Source organism: Zalophus californianus, chromosome 5 (genome assembly GCF_009762305.2).
Source record: "Zalophus californianus isolate mZalCal1 chromosome 5, mZalCal1.pri.v2, whole genome shotgun sequence".
Lineage (NCBI taxonomy): Eukaryota > Metazoa > Chordata > Mammalia > Carnivora > Otariidae > Zalophus > Zalophus californianus.
Genome location: NC_045599.1, coordinates 42,074,701 through 42,093,010, shown reverse-complemented (window position 1 = coordinate 42,093,010; position 18,310 = coordinate 42,074,701). Strand labels below are relative to the sequence as shown.

At 39.7% G+C, this 18,310-nt stretch overlaps 1 pseudogene; it reads right to left on the bottom strand.

The window, feature by feature from the left end:
* Positions 1 to 4,514: 4,514 nt before the first annotated feature.
* On the bottom strand, positions 4,515 to 5,615 carry LOC113928554 (annotated as a pseudogene).
* Positions 5,616 to 18,310: the final 12,695 nt, after the last annotated feature.

Sequence of the window (18,310 nt, the reverse complement as noted above, 5' to 3'; positions counted from 1 at the left end):
CCTTCAGATCACTACATTTGTATCTTTGGGGTAAATACACAGTAGTGTAATTGCTGGGTCATACGTAGCTCTATTTTCAACTTTTTGAGGAACCTCCATACTGTTTTCCAGAGTGGCTGCACCAGTTTGCATTCCCACCAATGATGTAGGAGGGTTCCCCTTTCTCCGCATCCTTGCCAACATCTGTCATTTCCTGAATTGTTAATTTTAGCCATGCTGACCAGTGTGAGGTCGTATCTCATTATGGTTTTGATTTGTATTTCCCTAATGCCTAGGGATGTTGAGCATTTTTCCATAGATCTCTTGGCCATTTATATGTCTCTGGAGAAATGTCTGTTCATGTCTTCTGCCCATTTCTTGATTGGATTATTTGTTCTTTGGGTGTTGAGTTTGATAAGTTCTTTATAGATTTTGGATACTAGCCCTTTATCTGATAAGACATTTGCAAATGCCTTCTCCCCTTCTGTCAGTTGTCTTTTGGTTTTGTGGACTGTTTCCTTTGCAAATGCTTTTTATCTTGGTAAGTCCCAGTAGTTCATTTTTACCTTTGTTTCCTTTGCCTTTGGAGATGTTGCTGTGGCTGAGGCCTGTGTTCTCCTCTAGGATTTTGATGGATTCCTGTCTCACATTTAAGTCTTTCATCCATTTTGAGCCTATTTTTGTTTATGGTGTAAGGAAATGGTCCAGTTTCATTCTTCTGCATGTGGCTGTCCAATTTTCCCAACACCCTTTGTTGAAGAGACTTTTTTCCATTGGATATTCTTTCCTAATTTGTTCAAGATCGGTTGACCATGAAGTTGAGGGCCCATTTCTGGGCTTTCTATTCTGTTCCATTGACCTGTGTGTCTGTTTTTGTGCCAGTACCATACTGTCTTGATGGTTACAGCTTTGTAATAGAGTTTGAAGCCCGGGATTGTGATGCCACCAGCTTTGCTTTTCTTTTTCAACATTGCTCTGGCTATTCGGGGTCTTTTTTGGTTCCATACAAATTTTATGATTATTTGTTCCAGCTCTGTAAAAAAAGTTGATGGGTATTTTGATAGGGATTGTATTGAATGTGTAGATTGCTTTGGGTAGCATAGACATTTTCACAATATTTGTTCTTCCAGTCCATGAACATAGACTGTTTTTCCATTTCTTTGTGTCTTCCTCAATTTCTTTCATGTGTATTCTATAGTTTTCTGAGTACAGATCCTTTGCCTCTTTGGTTAGGTTTATTCCTAGGTATCTTATGGTTTTGGGTACAATTGTAAATGGGATCAATTCCTTAATTTCTCTTTCTTCTGTCTCATTTTTAGTGTATAGAAATGCAGCTGATTTCTTTGCATTGATTTTATATCCTGCCACTTTGCTGAATTCCTGTGTGAGTTCTAGCAATTTTGGGGTGGAGTCTTTTGGGTTTTCCACATAGAGTATCATGTCATCTGCAAAGAGTGAGAGTTTGACTTCTTTGCTGATTCTGATGCTTTTTATTTTTTTGTGTTGTCTGATTGGCTAGCTGAGGCTAGGACTTCCAGTACTGTATTGAACAACCATGATGATAGTGGACATCCCTGCTATGTTCCTGACCTTAGGGGGAGAAGCTGTCAGTTTTTCCCCATTGAGAATGATATTCACTGTGGGTTTTTTATAGATGGCTTTTATGATTTGAGGTGTGTACCCTCTGTCCCTACACTGTGAAGAGTCCTAATCAAGAAAGGATACAGTACTTTGTCCATTGCTTTTTCTGCATCTACTGAGAGGATTATATGGTTCTTGTCCTTTCTCTTATTAATGTAGTGTATCACATTGATTGATTTGCAGATGTTGAACCACACTTACAGCCCAGGAATAAGTCCTACTTGGTCCTGGTGAATAATCTTTTTAATGTACTCTTGGGTCCTATTAGCTAGTATATTGGTGAAAATTTTGGCATCCATGTTCATCAGGGATTATTGGTCTATAATTCTTCTTTTTGGTGGGGTCTTTGGTTTTGGGATCAAGGTAATGCTGGCCTTATAGAACGAGTTTGGAAGTTTTCCTTCCATTTCTATTTTTTGAAACAGCTTCAGAAGAATAGGTATTAATTCTTCTTTAAATGTTTGGTAGAGTTCCCCTGGGAAGCCAAATGGCCCTGGACACTTGTTTGTTGGGAGATTTTTGATTACTGCTTCAATTTCCTTGCTGGTTATAGGTCGGTTCAGGTTTTCTATTTCTTCCTGTTTCAGTTTTGGTAGTTTATAAGTTTCCAGTAATACATCCATTTCTTCCAGAGTGCCCAATTTTTGGCATATAGTTTGCTCATATTATGTTCTTAAAATTGTATTTCTTCGGTGTTGGTTGTGACCTCTCCTCTTTCATTCATGATTTTGTTTATTGGAGTCCTTTCTCTTTTCTTTCTGCTAAGTCTGGGTAGGGCTTTATTGATCTTATTAATTCTTTCAAAGAACCAGCTTCTAGTTTTGTTGATCTGTTCTACTGTTATTTTGGTTTCTGTTTCATTGATTTTTGCTCTAATCTTTATTATTTCTCTTCTGCTGGGTTTAAGCTTTATTTTCTGTTCTTTCTCCAGCTCCTTTAGGTATAAGCTTAGTTTATGTATTTGAGACCTTTCTTGTTTCTTGAGAAAGGCTTGTATTGTTATATTCTTCTCTCTTAGGACCTCCTTTGGTACATCTCAAAGGTTTTGAACAGTTGTGTTTTCATTTTCATTTGTTTCCATGAATTTTTTAAATTCTTTTTTAATTTCCTGGTTGACCCATTCATTCTTTAGTAGGATGCTCTTTAGCCTCCATGTATTTGAGTTTTTTTTCCAAATTTCCCCTTGTGACTGAGTTCCACTTTCAAAGCTTTGTGGTCTGAAAATTTGCAGGGAATGATTCCAGTCTTTGGTACTGCTTGAGACCTGATTTGTGACCCAGTATGTGATCTATTCTGGAGAATGTTCCATGTGCACTTGAGAAGAATGTGTATTCTGTTACTTTAGGATTGAGTGCTCTGAATGTATCTGTGAAGTCCATCTGGTCCATTGTGTCATTCAAAGCCCTTGTTTCCTTGTTGATCTTCTGCTTAGATGATCTGTCCATTGCAGTGAGTAGGGTGTTAAAGTCCCTTACTAGTATTGCATTATTATCAATGTGTTTCTTTAATTTTGTTATTAATTGGTTTATATAATTGGCTGCTTCCATGGTAGGGGCATAAATTGTTAGATCTTCTTTTTGGATAGACCCTTTAATTATGATACAGTGTCCTTCCTCATCTCTTATTACAGTCTTTGGTTTAAAATCTAATTTGTCTGATATAAGGATTGCTACCCCAGCTTTCTTTTGATGTTCATTAGCATAGTAAATGGTTTTTCACCCCCCTCAGCGTATCGATGGGTCTTGCTCCTTTATCTAATCTGATACTTTGTCTTTTGATTGGGGCATTTAACCCATTTACATTCAGAGTAACTACTGAAAAATATGAATTTAGTGCCATTGTATTTCCTGGAAAGTCACTGTTTCTGTAAATTGTCTCTATTCCTTCCTGGTCTGTGTTACTTTTGGGCTCTCTTTTCTCTTAAAGGATCCCCTTTAATATTTCTTGCAGCGTTGGTTTAGTGATCACAAATTCTTTTAGTTTCTTTTTATCCTGGAAGCTTTTTATCTCTCCTATTTTGAATGACATCCTTGCTGGATAAAGTATTCTTGGCTGCATATTTTTCTTATTTAGCACCCTGAATGTATTATGCCCGTCCTTTCTGGCCTGCCAGGTCTCTGTGGATAGGTCTGCTGCCAGTCTAATGTTTCTACCATTGTAGGTTATGGACCTCTTGTTCCACACTGCTTTAAGGATTTTCTCTTTGTCTCTGAGACTCGTAAGTTTTACTATTATATATTGGTTATTGACCTATTTTTATTGATTTTGAGGGGGGTTCTCTGTGCCTCCTGGACTTGGATGCCTGTTTCCTTCCCCAGGTTAGGGAAGTTCTCCTCTATAATTTACTCCAATATACCTTCTGCCCTTCTCTCTCTCTCCCCTTCCTCTTCTTCTGGGATCACAATTATTCTAATATTGTTTTGCTTTATGGTATCACTTATGTTTTGAATTCTCCCCTTGTGATTCAGTAGTTTATATTTTTTAAATCTATTTAAATGTTATATTTGCCTCCTACTAATAAACCTTTATTTCACTCAAACTGAGCAATAAATCTTCCACACTGAAGTATCTTCCTTGCCCAATTAATCCAAAGGAAAAAAACTGAAATGATTAGTAAAGAAAAATGTAGGGACTAACACACCCTTTTAATATGTTTTTAAATATTTTTAAGGTTTAAAAAGTGTTTAAAGTTTGTAATTCCTAGTAGGAAAACATCATCTGAATGAATACCCTAATGGCAAACCACTATAGAATGTTTCAGCTGCATGTGGGGTAGAGGGGTAGGGATTCTCTTCACAGCACCCCAGCTTTCTTCATGAGAAGGTCAGAGGTACACTGGTTTATATTATTGAGACATCTATTAGGTGATTGTTGCTTTTCCTTCAGCAAGGGCTTTATTTGTCAGAAGGGCATAATGCTTGACCTCCAAATTTGGCTGACAATTTACTGATGAGATTCATAACCTTTGGATTGCTCTGATATTTTGACATATTCGCTGGGTTCTGGGCCACATCCGGGAAGGCCACCATAACTTCTGGATCCTGCATGACTGCGAGAACCTCTGGATCACTAAGAATTTCATTGAGGCCAGGCATTCCTGCCTTCCAGGCATCCCCTCTGCCATTCCAGGTATTCCTTCAGGAAAATTACCAGGCATTCCCGCAGAAAGCCACCTGGGAAAGAGCCATACTGAGCTCCTGATTGTCATCTGGCTTCTCTCATGTTCTTCCCGAGCCTTCATAACCCTTTCTATTCTTTCTTTGATCTCTCGCTCTTCATGTTTTTGCTCATACTTTCTCTGATGTTCAGCAGTTTTCTGGGCCATCGGTTGAACTTCTTTCAGCATTGCACTAGCATCTTCATCGTAATCCAGTTTACAAACAAGGGCAAGATCATGTGCTGCTTCTTCCCAATGGTCCAGAAGTCTGTGTGCTTTCCCTCACCACTGAGCTGAATCAGGATTTATTTCGATAGCTCTGTCACAGTCTCGAATGGCAGCATTTGGCTTCTATAATTTGGTGAAGACACTGGCTCTCTTGGCATACAGAATGGCCAAGCGAGGATTCAGTTTGATGGCTTCTGTGAACAAGTCAGTGGCTTTCGGTAGTTCACCATCATTTAGGGCATCAGTGGCACCCACTCTTTTATCATTTGCCTGATCCATCATTTCCTCGGTTATTTCTACATTTTCATCTCCCATTTCTTGAGGGGCATCAGTATCTGGTTCAATCACACCTTCATTGTCAATTTCTAGATCACTTTCCTCACTTGATGGTTCGTCTGTCTTTATGTTTTCCTCCGCCTTCTTACTCTCTGTTTTTTCTTCCTTCATATTGTCTTCTGATTTAGTTTTATGAGTGGCAGGTGGTATTTTACCCCCCAATGCTCTCCACCCACTTCCACAGGAAGTGCATTTCCTTGGTGTGCAGAACACTTGGATCCTGCTTACACATTTTCACGAAGGCCTGAAGCTTGCTCACTTTGCGGGGGTCCATGGTCCAAAGGCGGTGGCAGGCAGCAGGTGGCAGGCGCGGCTGAGGTTGTGGCCTGATTCCAGGCCCGGGGACTAGCTCAGCGTGATCGTGTGGAAGGGGGCCGTTTATATTTCTTTTTCTCAGCTTCTTTATCCTCCATCATTTGGTCTTCTAGATCACTAATTCTTTCTTCTGCCTCATCCCAGCAGTTAGAGCCTCCATTTTTTATTGCATCTCATTAATAGCCTTTGTGATTTCAACTTGATTAGATTTTAGTTCTTTTATTTCTCCAGAAAGGGATTCGCCAGTGTCTTCTATGCTTTTTTTCAAGCCCAGCTACTATCTTTATAATTGTTATTCTGAACTTTAGTTCTGACATCTTACTTCTATTCATACTGATTAGGTCCCTGACAGTCAGTACTGCCTCTTGTTCTCTTTTTTGAGGTGAGTTTTTCTGTCTTGTCATTCTTGCAGAAAGTGGTTGCTTTTCTATTTGTAGAGTTGCAGCAATTCTTTTCTTAGTTCTCTGGTTGAGTTCACAGGTGTTCAGAATGATTTAGTAGCTATCTAGCTAAATTCCTGGGACCAGACAAAAACTAAGGTTAAGGTTATTAACTCTTCTTTAAATGTCTGGTAGAATTCCCCTGGGAAGCCATCTGTTCCTGGAGTTTTGTTTGTTTGGAGACTTTTGTTTACTGATTCAATTTCTTTGCTCGCTATTGGTCTGTTCAAGTTTTCTGTTTCTTCCATTTTTAGTTTTGGTAGTTAATATGTTTCTAGGAATTTATGCATTTCTTCCAGATTGCCTAATTTGTTGGCATATAATTTTTCATAATACTCTCTTGTAATTGTATTCCTGTGGTGTTGGTTGTTATCTCTCCCCTTTCATTTATGATTTTAACTATTTGGGACCTTTCTCTTTTCTTTTTGGTAAATCTGGCTAGGGGGTTATCAATTATATTGATTCTTTCAGAGAACCAGCTCCTGATTTCATTGATCTGTTCTGGTTTTTGTTTGTTTCTGTATCTTTTATGTATGCTCTAATCTTTATTATTTCCCTTCTTCTCCCGGCTTTAGGCTTCATTTGTTCTTTTTGTAAGGTTAGGTTGTGTATTTGAGATTTTTCTTGCTTCTTGAGGAAGGACTGTATTGCTATATACTTCCTCTTATGAGTGCTTTTGCTGCCTCCCAAAGGTTTTAGACTCTCCTGTTTTCATTACTATTTGTTTCCATCTATTTTTAAAGTTTCTTCTTTAATTTCCTGGTTGACCCATTCATTCTTAAAGAACATAGGATGTTCTTTAACCTCTGTGTATTTGTGGTCTTTCCACATTTTTTCTTGTCATTGACTTCAAGTTTCATAGCATTGTGGTCAGAAAATGTGCACAGTATAATCTCAGTTTTTTTGTACTTGTTGAGGTCTGATTTGTGACCTAGTATGTAATATTCTGGAGAATGCCCCATGTGCACTTGAGAAGAATGTGTATTCTCCTGCTTTAGGATGAGATGTTTCGAATATGTCTGTTAAGTCCGTCTGGTCCAGTGTGTCATTCAATGCCATTGTTTCCTTGTTGATTTTCTGTTTAGATGATATATCCATTGCTGTAAATGGGGTGTTAAGGTTCTCTACTATTTTTTTTAAATTTAATTTTATTATATTGTGTTAATCACCATACATTATATCATTAGTTTGTGATGTAGTGTTCCATGATTCTTTGTTTGTGTATAACACCCAGTGCTCCATTCAATACGTGCCCTCCTTAATACCCATCACCGGGCTAGCCCATCCCCTCAGCCCCCTCCCCTCTAAAACCCTCAGTTTTTTTCTCAGAGTGCATAGTCTCTCATGGTTCGTCTCCCCCTCCGATCCCCGCCCTTCATTTTTCCCTTCCTACTTTTTTTTTTAACATATAATGTATTATTTGTATCAGAGGTACAGATCTGTGATTCAACAGTCTTGCACAATTCACAGTGCTCACCATAGCACATACCCTCCCCAATGTCTATCACCCAGCCACCCCATCCCTCCCACCCGCCACCACCACTCCAGCAACCCTCAGTTTGTTCCCTGAGATTAAGAATTCCTCATATCAGTGAGATCATATGATACTTGTCTTTCTCTGATTGTAAAGTCCTCTACTATTATTGTATTATTATCAATGAGTTCCTCTGTTTGTTATTAACTCTTTTATGTATTTGGGTCCTCCCAAGTTGGGCACCTAAATATTTACAATAGTTAGATCTTCTTGTTGGATAGAACAGATCCCTTTAGTATGATACAGTGCCCTTCTTCATCTCTTGTTACAGTCTTTGGTTTAATGTCTAGTTTGTCTGACATAAGTATGGCTACTCTGGCTTTCTTTTGGTGTCCGTTAGGTTGATAAATGCTTCTCCATTTATCCCCTCACTTTCAATCTGCAGGTGTCTTTAGGTCTAAAATTAGTCTCCTGTAGGCATCATATGGATGGGTCTTGTTTTTTATCCATTTACATGTAGAATGGTTCTTGATAGGTATGAATTTAGTGTATTACTTGTTAAGTAGTTGTTTCTGAAGATTTTCTCTGTTCCTTTCTAGTCTTTTTGCTTTAGTCTTTCTTTCCCACTGAGTCCCCTTTAATATTGCTTCTTTTTAAATTTTTATTTATTTTTGGAGGGGGAAGGGTAGAGGCAGAGGGAGAAGCAGGTTCCCCTCTGAGCAGGGAGCCTGATATGGGACTCGATCCCAGGACCCTGGGATCATGACTGAGCCGAAGGCAGATGCTTAACCTACTGAGCCACCCAGGTGCCCCCCTTTAATATTTCTTGTAGAGCTGGTTTAGTTTTGTTTGCCTGGGAAACTCTTTCTCTCCTTCTATTCTGAATGACAGACTTGCTGGATAGAGTATTCTTGGCTGCATATTTTTCTCATTCAGTATATTGAATATATCCTGCCACTCTCTTCTGGCTTGCCAAGTTTCTGTGGAGAGATCTGCTGCTAACTTTATTTGTCTTTCTTTGTAAGTTAGGGATTTGTTTTACCTTGCTGCTTTTAGGATTTTTTCCTTATCTCTGTATTTTGCAAATTTTACTACTATATGTCTTGGTATTGGCCTGCTTTTGTTGATTTTGATGGTAGTTCTCTGTGCTTCCTGGATATGGATATGTGTTTCCTTCCCCAGGTTAGGGAAGTTTTCAGCTATAATTTCTTCAGGTAAACCTTCTGCCCCTTTTCCCCTCTTTTCTTCTTCTGGGACTCTTATGATATGAATGTTATTATACTTTATGGAGTTGCTGATTTCCTTAAGTCTACATTTGTGATCCAGTATTTTTCTTTCCCTCTTCTTTTCATATTCATTATTTTCAGTAATTTTGTCTTCTATATCACTTATTCATTCTTCTCCTTCCATTCTTGTGGTCATTACATTCAGTTGGTTTTGCATTTTACTTATAGCATTTTTTTTTTTTATTTTATTTTGGCCTGACTAGTTTTTAGGTCTTTTATTTCTGTGGTAAGGGACTCCCTAGTGTCTTCTGTGCTTTTCTCAAGTCCAGCTAGTGTCTTTATGATTGTTGTTTTAAATTCTGGATCATGCATGTTATTTATATCTGTTTCAGTTAGATCCCTGGCCATGACCTTTTCTTTCTTTGGGATGAATTCCTCCATCTTGTCATTTTTGTATAGGTCTTTGTCGACTTCTCTGTGTTAGGAAAGCCTGTTATGTTTCCTGCTCCTGAGAGTAATGGTTTTAGTAAGAAAAGGTCATAAACTGTCCAGGGACTGGCGATTCAGAAAATGTTTCTGGTATATGCTGTGTGTACTCTGCTGCTGTGTTTTGGCTGCTCTTTTCCTCCAGTCAGTCCTCTGCAGAGTTTCTCCTTGCCTGCAGTGGGGAGTGTTTGCACTTTGGCCAGAGTGTGGTCAGTTTTAACTAGGCATGCTCTGGGCTGCTTGTTAAAAGAGACCTGATGCTATTTCCATTAGAGCTGAAGCTTTGCAGCACTCTGTGGTCAGCAGACTTGGTGCATGTGGGGGGATTTGGCTGGTCTTCTGGGTGAGGGGCCTACTGCTCTGGTTCTCATGTACACTTGCCCTAGTAAAGAAGCACATGCAGAGTGCGGGAGGCGGGCCTTACTGTAAGCAGCCTGTGCCTCCACTGTTGATGCTGTGCTGCTTACTGATGTTAGTTTATACTGAGAGGCTGGGGAGGGAAATGATGCCAACCCTCTCCCTTGTCTCTGAAGAGGGGAGTTTATGCCCACCACTGTCCAGGAAGCCCTCACAGAAGAGTGAACAGTCTCCCCTCATGTGTCCCAGGCCTCCCTCAGATCCCTGCCTTCACCCTGTCTGTGTCTGTCTGGGCTGTCTTCCTGTCCTGCAGCACAGTGCACCTGTGTTCTAACTCACGGAGGCCAGCTGAGTTTTGAAACTCCCAACTATAGAGGGACCTGGTATGTGGCAAACCTGCACTTGTGCTCTGGGGGAGGGTCTCACTCTTCTGGGGCTGGTGCAGGTTTGTCCCAGAGGGGCAGTCGCACCAAAGCGCAGGAGCTTGGAGTTTGGAGTAAAGTGCAGCAAAAAGCCAGTGTCCAGGTTAGCCACCCAGGTTAGCAGGTGTCTCTGCACCTATGCTGAGTCAGGGGAAGGTAATGGCGTCTGTGGGCTCTTTTGTCCTTGGTGAGGCAGTGCCACCTCGTCCAGATGTGCTCCAAGAAGGGGAACCGTCTCTTCCAGTGTATTCGCTCGCTCTCTCATGCCTCTCTCGGTGATCACCACTGCTTCTCCTTTGCAACACCCACAATCCTTTTCTCCTCCAGATCTCGTCTCTGCACCTTCCACATTGTGGCCTCTTCTCTCTGCCTGGTTGTATAGTTTGCTCTTTCAGTCCTCAGATCGATTTCTTGGGTTTTCTGAATGATCCAGTAGTTATCTAGCCATGTTTGAGTGATGAGGCAAGCCTAGGATTTCTTTTTTCAAAATTGATATTGTTGCAGCCAAAACAGTGGAATTAACTGTACATAATAAACTATTATATATATATATACACATATATATGCACACACATACATATATATGTACATATGTGTATATATATATATACACAAACACACATTTTAAGTTATAGGGAATAAAGTTTATTTTGGCAGATAGTGTTAAACAAAATTAAAGTTGCATACATTAGTAACATAACTCAACATCGTTAATTTGGTATAAGTTTTCACTTAGATCCCTGGTGTGGTCTTGTTCTGTTCTTTCATTTGGGACAAATTCCTCTGTCTTCTCATTTTGTTTATGTCTCTGTGCTTGTTTCTTTGTCTTAGGAAAGTCTGCTATGTCTCCTGTTCTTGAGAGTAATGGCTTTCTGAAGAAGAGGTCTCTGCAGTGTAATGTCACCTGTTCCCTAGGGCCTGGTGCTATTGAGAGTATATCCATTGTGTGCTGCATGTACTCTGCTTTTGTGTCCTGGCTGCTTTATCGGGTCAGTCATCTGCAGAGGCTCTCTTTGCCTCTTGTGGGCAGTCTTTGGTCCCTGGCCTGAATGTGGTGAGTTTCAAGTAGGTGTGCTCTGGTCTGCTTGTGAAATGGGACCTGTTGGTGCCATACCACTGCCACAAGAACTGAGGGTCCCCAAAACTCCCACATTAGGAGATGAGGTGTGAGCATGGGTTTGGGCCAGTCTTCTGGGGGAAGGGCCTGCCGTGCTGGGACTGAGGCAGGTGTGACTGGGAGGGATGGCTCCACCAGAGTGTGGGGGTGCGGGGCTTGGTGTAAGTTAGGCAGCAAGTGTCTGTGCTGGTTCCTGCAGGTGGCCCTAGACTTATGCTAAGGGGCAGGATGGGAAACGGTGCCTGTGAATTCTTTTCTTCCAGGAGGAATCTCATCATGAATGCTGACTCTCTGTGATATGCTCTGAGATGAGGAACTAACCTCATCATGTGTGCCCCAGGTGCTCTTCAGATCACTGTCCCATGCTGTAAGTCTACAGGGTGTTTGACCTGCCTTTGCTCTTAGAGCAGCCCCAGTGTCCTCCGGAACTCTCTTAGAGCCAAGCATGCTGACCTTTAGAACTCCAGGCTTTAAGCCCGGCTGGTTGGAAGAACTCAAGAAATTCAGGCCCTCCTGCTTTCTAAGCCAATTGCTACGGGGATTCATTTTCCCCTTGCCCTCCGCTGTGTGTTAGCTTGTCTCTAGTCCTCTGCGACCATAGCTCCCTCCCCACTGCAGTGGCCACAATCTGTTTCTCTCCCAAACTGCGTCTCTGCACTTTCTGCCTTCTTCAATGTGGTCTCTACCTTTAGTTGTGGAGTTTCTTTTGTCAGTCTAAAGGTCGATTTCTAGCATATTTAAGATGACTTGATAGTTACCTAGTTGTATTCATGGAGTGAGGTGATCCTAGGGTCCTCCTACTCTGCCATCTTCCCCTGTCTCAAAAATCCAGTTCTTGGGGCGCCTGGGTAGCTCAGTCAGTTAAGCATGTGCCTTTGGCTCAGGTCATGATCCTGGGGTCCTGGGATCAAGCCCTGCATAGGGCTCCTTGCTCAGTGGGGAGTCTGCTTCTCCCTCTCCCTCTGCTGCTCCCTCTGCTTGTGTGCTCACTCTCATGAGTGCATTCTTTCTCTCTCTCACTCTTTCTTTCTCTCTGTCAAATAAAGAAAATCTTAAAAAAAAAAAAGCCAGTTCCTTTATTAAGCTGGAAATACTTGTGCAAAGCTATAAAAAATGCTGTTCTCACTACTTGGGGGGGGGGTGGGAATTAGCTGTTTTTCTTAAAGGTATGTTCTCTATATTAAGATGTAATAGATTTTGAGTTTTTATTTTTAATGAATTAATAAATATTTTAAAGCATTAGTTTTCATATGATCTAGGAAATATCAGTAGATATATCCCATATAAACAAAAGCCCCTTGAGGGCTCTTGATAATCTTCAAAAGTATAATGGAGTCTGAAGACAAAAATGTTTTAGAATCGACTGTTAAAACCACATATTGTGGTGCAAAATTTTGAGAAGGAAAACATATGATAAGGCATTTCATTGGATATTGAGTTAACGCCAGTTCTTTGAATTACAGTAGTATATTACATATTGACAAAATTAGTCACAAAGTATTTGGAAGTTATTTTGTGCTGTAGGACCTAAAATATTGCATAAAAAGGAGAAGAAAAAAATGATCTGTTAGGCTTTAAATTAGGAAAAGCCACCACTTCCTCCAGACACTTTACTGCCATCTAGTGGAATGTAATAAATACACAAATCTATTAGGACAATAGTGTGAATGATGCCCCATAGAATTCTGTGGTACACTGTTGGTTGTGGCAGCTTTGAATATCAACTGGAAGATTCCATGCAGTTTGTTCTCAGCTGCCTCTCAGATCAAATTATGAGACCAAGAAGTTTGAGAACCATGCGCATGAGCAAAGGTACAGAGATTGGATTGAACATAATGCGTTCACAGAGCAAAAATATAATGATCTGAGTAAAGCAAAAATTTGCATTAGGAGTAGTAGGAAATTAAGTTTTCAGGCAGAGTAGAATCACACCATTGGAAATGTTGAGATCAGAGGTATAGGTGGTAGGGAGTCATTGAAGGTTCCAGAGCACTACCATGTAGAACTAGTTTAGGAAGCTCAGAGGAATAGTGGTTGCCAAGACGGATGGGGGAGGTGGGGGGGGGGGTAGATGAATGCCGGGTGGATGGGTGGGCACGTGGATGGCCAGCTAGGAGCGGGGTGGTTTTCAGAACAGGAGACCAGAAAAGAAGTTATCAAGTGTCTTGCTTGGTACAGCCTCTCCTTGGTTGTAACTGACTGTCAGAGGGGATGGGAGAATAGGAATGACCTATCAGATAATGAACATTGAGTCTAGATTTCAGATTGGAAAAATAGAAGTCTCAGTGAGAGCCTTTTGAGTTTTTTAATTTTCTAAGAGGAACACTGACACAACTGCTTTATTCATGAGAGAGAGGTGAGGTAGTCTGATTTTCAGATTAATTGGCAAAGTTTAACAAACCAAGATCATCCTTTAATTAAAGAAGAGTTTTACTCTGCTGCCCTCTTCTGGATATTAGGTAATTGCCTAAATAATTCTTAAACTGGTGGTCAATTAGTGTGGGCAGAATTGCCACTGAAATGCAGGAACTTAGCTGCAAAAGAAGGAAATCAAGGTAAAATGTAAAAAAAGAAATGGCAAACCAAAAACCGTACAAACTTAGAAATATTTTACCAACTTTTATTTGAAAATTTCTAACCTATGGAAAAGTACAATGAAAAACCATCTTAGTTTAAGCAATTGTTAATATTTTGCAAGATTGCCTCCGTTTGTCTCTCTTTTTTTCCTTTCCATTTGAACAGCTTTAGAAGAATAGCATTTTTCTTTTTCTTTTCTTTTACTTTATTTTTATTATGTTATGTTAATCACCATACATTACATCATTAGTTTTTGATGTAGTGTTCCATGATTCATTGTTTGTGCATAACACCCAGGCTCCACGCAGAACGTGCCCTCTTTAATACCCATCACCAGGCTAACCCATCCCCCTACCCCGCTCCCTCTAGAACCCTCAGTTTGTGTCTCAGAGTCTATCGTCTCTCTTGGTTTGTCTCCCCCTCCGATTTCCCCCCCTTCATTTTTCCCTTCCTACTATCTTTTTTTTTTTTTAACATGTATTATTTGTTTCAGAGGTACAGATCTGTGATTCGACAGTCTTGCACAGTTCACAGCGCTCACCATAGCACATACCCTCCCCAATGTCCATCACCCAGCCACCCCATCCCTCCCACCCCCCACCACTCCAGCAACCCTCAGTTTCTTTCCTGAGATTAAGAATTCCTCATATCAGTGAGGTCATATGATGCATGTCTAAGAATAACATTTTTCTATGTAATACCAATATCATATGCAATATCATGAATGTATAGTCCATATTTAAATTTTTCTTACCTCAAAAATGACTTGTTTTTAAAATTGGATCAGAGTTCATGCATTTTGTCTATTTTAATCTGCTCTAATTTAGTCTACCCCTGCTTTTGTTTTTCATGACATAAAACATTTATTTATTTAGTTAGTTAGTTAGTTGGTAGGCTCCACATGGGGCCTGAATTCCTGACCCTGAGATCAAGACCTGAGCTGATGTCAAGAGTTGGACACTTAACTGACTGAGCCCCAGGCGCCCCAAGACATAAAACATTTATGAAGAAATCAGACCTGGTGTCTTGCATAAATGTTTTATGTTCACCATTTTTCTGATTGTTCCTCATAATTCAACTTGGACACTTTTGGCAGAAGATAGACTTTTAATTTTGATGATACAGATCCTTATAATATATATATGATGTGTACTTACTGCGTTGCATCAGGAGTCACATCATTTCAGTCTGCCTGGTAACGTAATGCTACATATGAGCACTTTTTAAAAGTCACAACAGACCTCGACTGGAAGATAACGGTTTCCCATTATATTTTTAAGTAATCTCTAGAGTGATGCTCTGTGGCCATGAGAGGATCCTTTTTCCCAACCCGTCACTCAGTGGTTTCAGCATCAATGAGGATTTTTGCCTGAGTCCGTTACTACACTAGAGTTCATGAAATGATGTGTTTCTAATTTGATCCCCCTTTCTGTATTTTTAGTTTTTTAGGGTATTCTTTTGTAAAGGACAGTTTTCTTTTTCTCCTTCTCTGCCCTGTCATAATCACTGTTGCCTCTTGGATCTTTTTTTTCCCCCCAGCATATTAACATCATTGTCCTGTTTGATGATCAGATTGCCCCAAATTTGTTCTGTAGGAGCCCTGTTAAGCTGTATCCTTTTGACTTGCCCCATTAGGCTTATGTTTTAGGCTCACTTTCTATTTTATTGTTCCAGATCTGGAACTAGTTATTTATATAAGGAGCCCTGTTTCTTTTCATTTAAGATGTCAGCCTTAGATGCCAAGCTTGAGGAGAGAGGTGTGCTCATTGTTACTAAAAACTACATTTTAAAAACCATGAGTTCGGGGTGCCTGGGTGGCTCAGGCATTAAGCGTCTGCCTTCGGCTCAGGTCATGATCCTGGAGTCCTGAATCGAGCCCCGTGTCGGGCTCCCTGCTCCGCGGGAAGCCTGCTTCTCCCTCTCCCACTCCCCCTGCTTGTGTTCCTGTTCTCGCTGTCTCTCTCTCTTTGTCGAATAAATAAATAAAATCTTAAAAAAAAAAAAAACCATGAGTTCATGGCCAATTGAAATTTAATAACATTTGATTTTCCCCTACCTTCTCCCATTCATATTTATATCTTCCTTCTCCCACAGTGAAAACCCTGTTTCTCAGTGGCATCAATATATTTACTTACTCTGTCCTACAGTATGCAAAATGCTTTGAGAATTATGACACTGCTATCGAAACCAAATATTTATTTGCTTTCTTTAGTTCTTGAATATATCCCACTAAGAATATACAGTCAGAAAACTGTTCTCATCAGTCACTTAAACTATAAATATTTTAGTTAAGTTAGAAATCAACTATTTTTTTAGTGAGTAATTTTTCCTTGCCATTTGGTTCAACAAACCAAGGCTGAGTCTGTTTCAGCCCCTGCACTAGTCAGTGAGGGCACAGAAATAAGATACTCTTCCTACAGCTGCAAAACTCCTAGTCTCTTACAGAAGAAATGTAATTAAAAGATTATAGCCCAGTGGGGGAAGGATGAAAAAGTTTAGTTATGCCTGCCAAAGCATTACAGGAGAGAATCATCTGACTCAGCATGGGTAGGGGTAACTTTCTAGAGGAACTAAGAGTAAGTCTTGAGGAATAAGTTGGAGTGAATCAAATGAAGAGAGGGACAGAATGTCCTAGGAGAGGAGTGTGATGATAAAAAAAACCCTTCCCCATGCTGGGAAATAGCAATGGCTGGGAAGGTGTCTTGGTCTTGAGAAGGTGATCGTCCAGCAGATGAGAGAGTTGAGCAGAAGTCAGACCATGAAAAGAACCTTGTAAGCCATCTAGACTACTTCCCTTCGCTTCTATGTAAGTTTTTTTAAATGACATATAGCAGTGTATTAGTTTTATAAGTACAACATAACGATTTGATATATGTATACACTGCAAAATGACCAGCACAATAAGTTGAGTTAACATCTATCACCACACATAATTACAATTTTTTTCTTGTGCTGAGAGCTTTTAAGACCTACCCTCAGCAACTTTCAGATATACAATAAGGTATTGTTAGCTGTAGTCACCATGCTGTGCTCAATACTGTACATTCCTAGGGCTCACAGCTGGAAGTTTTTACCTTTTAACCACCTTGACCCATTTTGCCCATCTACAACCCCCAACCCCTGGCAGCCACCAATCTGTTCTATGTGTCTGTGAGTTTGTTTTTTAAGATGCTACATATTAGTGGATCATACCATCTTTGTTTTTCTCTGACTTTTTTCACTTAACATGCCCTCGAGGTTCATTGATGTTGTTGCAAATGATAGGATTTCTTTCTTTTTCACAGCTGAATAACACACACACACACACACACACACATACACACCACATCTTTATCCTTTCATCTATTTGATGGACACTTGGGTGGTTTTTATGTGTTGGCTGTTGAAAATAATGCCACAGTGAACATGGGAATGCAGATACTTTTTTGAGATAGTATTTTTGAGATAATAATTTCATTTCTTTTGGATAAATACCCAGCGGTGGAATTGCTGGATCATGTGGAAGTTCTGTTTTTAATTTTTTGAGGAAACTTCATACTCTTTTCTACAGTGGCTGCACCGATTTACATTCCCCTAGGTGATATCTCCTTGTGGTTTTGATTTGCATTTCCTTGATGATTACTGATGTTGAGCACCTGTTCACATATCTCTTGGCCATTTGTATGTCTTCTTTGGAACAAACTATTCAGATCCTCTGTGCATCTTTTAATTAGATTGGCTTTTGCTATTGAGTTGTGAGTTCTTAACATATTTTGAATATTAACCCCTTATGAGATACATGACTTGCAAAGATTTTCTCCCATTTAGTAGGTTGCCTTTTCATTTTGTTTTTTCTTTTGCTGTATAGAAGTTTTTAGTTTCATGTTCCACTTACTAACTTTTGCTTTTGTTGCTTCCACTTTGGTGTCCTATCCAAAAAATTGTTGCCAAGACCATCAAAAGTTTTTATCCCTGTGTTTTTTTTTCCTAGGAGTTTTACATTTTCAAGTCTTATAGTTAAGTCTTTATCCCTTTCAGGGTAATTTTTATGAGTGATGTAAGATCAGTGTTTGGTTTCATTATCCTGAAAATTGTTACCCAGGTTTTTCTATCACCATTTTGAAAAGAGTTTTTTTTTCCCCTTACTGAATATTCTTGACTCCCTTGTCAAATATTAGTTGACTGTATATGTGAGGGTGTATGCCGAGGCTCTTAATTTAGTTCCATTTGTCATTGTATCTATTTTGATGCCAGTACCATACCATTTTTATTACCTTACATATTTGCATTTCCCTGATGATGAATGATTTTGAGCATCTTTTCGTGTGTGTTGACTATCTGTAGATGTTTTTGGAATAATAACTAATCAGGTACTCTGCCCATTTTTTAATCATATTGTTTGTTTTTCAGTGTTTAGTTATATGAGTTCTTTATATATTTGGATATTAACCCCTCATCGTACATATCATTTGCAAATATCTTCTCCTATTTAGTAGATTGCCTTTTTGTTTTGTTGATGGCAGCCTTCACTGTGCAGACGTTTTTATCCCAATGGTTTATTTTTGCTCTTGTTGCC